This window comes from Neopelma chrysocephalum, unplaced genomic scaffold (assembly GCF_003984885.1).
Source record: "Neopelma chrysocephalum unplaced genomic scaffold, ASM398488v2 Primary Assembly neopelma1_91865, whole genome shotgun sequence".
NCBI lineage: Eukaryota > Metazoa > Chordata > Aves > Passeriformes > Pipridae > Neopelma > Neopelma chrysocephalum.
Genome location: NW_020920630.1, coordinates 1 through 2,524, shown reverse-complemented (window position 1 = coordinate 2,524; position 2,524 = coordinate 1). Strand labels below are relative to the sequence as shown.

The following is a 2,524-nucleotide window of genomic DNA, read 5'->3' as shown; positions in this document are numbered from 1 at the left end:
TTAGGGGTCACTCTCCCCATTTTTAGGGTTCCCAGTGTCCTCCCTCCCCATTTTTAGGGTCCCCAATCTCCCCTCTCCCCATTTGTAGGGTCCCCAAATCCCCTCTCCCCATTTTTAGGGTCCATAATGTCCCCCCACCTTATTTTTTGGGGTCCCCAAATCCCCTCTCCCCAATTTTAGGGTCCCCAATGTCCCCCCTCCCCATTTTTAGGGTCCTAAATGTCCCCTCTCCCCATTTTTGGGGTCCCCAAATTCCCTCTCCCCAATTTTAGGGGTCCCCTCCCCATTTTTAGGGTCCTCAATGTCCCCCCTCCCCATTTTGGGGTCCCCATCTCCCCCCTCCTCATTTTTGGGGTCCCACTCCCCATTTTTGGGGGTCCCCAAGCCCCCCTTTGTGTGTCCACCCCCCCCAAAACCAAAGGTCACTGCGGGGTCACCGCCAGGGGCACTTTATTGGGGGGGGAAGGGGGAGCAACTGGGGACAACTGGGGACATCCATGGGACACCGTGTGACATCCGTGTCACCAGCTGGGACATCCTGTGACACCATGTGACGTCCAGGTCCCCGTGTGACATCCGTGTCACTGTCCCAGCTCCGTGGCACCGTCACATCCATGTCACATCTGTGTGACATCCGTGTGACACCCATGTGATGTCCTTGTCCCCGTGTGACATCCGTGTCACCAGCTGTGACTGCATGTGACATCTGTGTGACGTCCTTGTCCCCGTGTGACACCGTGTGATGTGTCTCCAGCTGTGACACCGTGTGACGTTGTGTGACATCCGTGTGACATCATGTGACGTCCTTGTCCCTGTGTGGCACCGTGTGACTGTGACACCGTGTGACATCCTTGTCCCCATGTGACATCTGTGTCACCAGCTGTGTCACCACCAGACATCCGTCACCAACTGTGACACCGTGTGACATCCTGTGACACCGTGTGACGTCCTTGTCCCTCTGTGACATCCATGTCACCAGCTGTGACATCCTGTGACACCATGTGACATCCGTGTCCCCGTGTGACACTGACGTGTCACCAGCTGTGACATCTGTGTGACATTGTGTGACATCCTTGTCCCCGTGTGACATCCGTGTCACCAGCTGTGACACTGTGTGACATCCGTGTCACCAGCTGTGACATCCTGTGACACCATGTGACATCCTTGTCCTTGTGCGACATCCGTGTCACCAGCTGTGACATCCATGTGACATCCTTGTCCCCGTGTGACACCGTGTGACATCCGTGTCCCTGTGACACCGTGTGATGTCCTTGTCCCCGTGTGACATCCATGTCACCAGCTGTGTCACCGCATGACACTGTGTGACGTCCAGGTCCCCGCGTGACATCCGTGTCACTGTCCCAGCTCCGTGTCACCGTCACATCCGTATGACATCTGTGTCACTGTCCCAGCTCCGTGTCACCGTCACATCCGTGTGACATCTGTCACCGTCACCTCTGTGTCACCGTCACATCCGTGTGACATCCGTGTGACACCCATGTCACTGTCCCAGCTCCGTGTCACCGTCACATCCATGTCACATCCGTGTGACATCCGTGTCACAGTCCCAGCTCCGTGTCACCGTCACATCCGTGTGACATCCGTGTGACACCCGTGTCACTGTCCCAGCTCCGTGTCACTGTCCCAGCTCCGTGTCACCTCCGTGTCCCCCAGCAGGGCCACGCCCCGGAGCCACCAGAGCTCGTTGTCCTTGTCCCCACTTTGGGGGGTCTTTGTCCCCATTTTGGGTGTGGTTTTGTCCCCCTTTTAGGGGTGTTTTTGTCACCGTTTTCAGGGGTCCTTTTCCCCATTTTGGGGGTGTTTTTGTCCCCATTTCGGGGGTGTCATTGTCCCATTTTGGGGCCGTCCCTGTCCCCCTTTTGGGGGTGGTTTTGTCCCCATTTTGGAGGTGTTTTTGTCCCCCTTTTCAGAGGTCCCTGTCCCCATTTTAGGGATGTTTTTGTTCCCATTTTAGGGGTGTTTTTGTCACCATTTTCAGGGGTCCTTTTCCCCATTTTGGGGCTGTTTTTGTCCCCATTTTCAAGGGTCCCTGCCCCCATTTTGGGGGTGTTTTTGTCCCTCTTTTAGGGGTATTTTTGCCCCCATTTTAGGGGTGTCATTGTCCCATTTTAGGGGTATTTTTCCCCCATTCTGGGGTGGTTTTTGTCCTCCTTTTCAGGCATCCATGTCCCCATTTTGGGGGTGTCATTGTCCCATTTTGGGGTCGTCCCTGCCCCCATTTTGGGGGTGGTTTTGCCCCCCTTTTCAAGGGTCCCTGCCCCCATTTTGGGGGTGTCATTGTCCCATTTTGGGGGGTGTTTTTGCCTCCCTCTTCAGGGGTCCCTGTCCCTAACCCTGCCCCCCTTTCCGGAGGTTGTCACTCCCCCCACATCCACTCCCACAACGCCAACCCCCGACACCTCAACACCCCCAACCACCTCCCCAGCGCCCCGCACGCCCCCCCCTCGCCCCCTTTTCCCCCCCAGACCCCCCTGAGCTCGTGGGGCCGCAGCCGGTGGGCGCT

The 2,524-nt window shown here is 56.8% G+C and overlaps 1 long non-coding RNA gene across 1 annotated transcript; it reads right to left on the bottom strand.

The window, feature by feature from the left end:
- Positions 1 to 565: 565 nt before the first annotated feature.
- On the bottom strand, positions 566 to 2,344 carry LOC113980041. The gene is made up of 3 exons (XR_003538048.1): positions 1,456 to 2,344; positions 1,347 to 1,412; positions 566 to 593 (listed from the first exon to the last, which is right to left on the bottom strand). It is a non-coding gene; the product is annotated as an uncharacterized LOC113980041 (long non-coding RNA).
- Between the last annotated feature and the right edge of the window lie 180 nt (positions 2,345 to 2,524).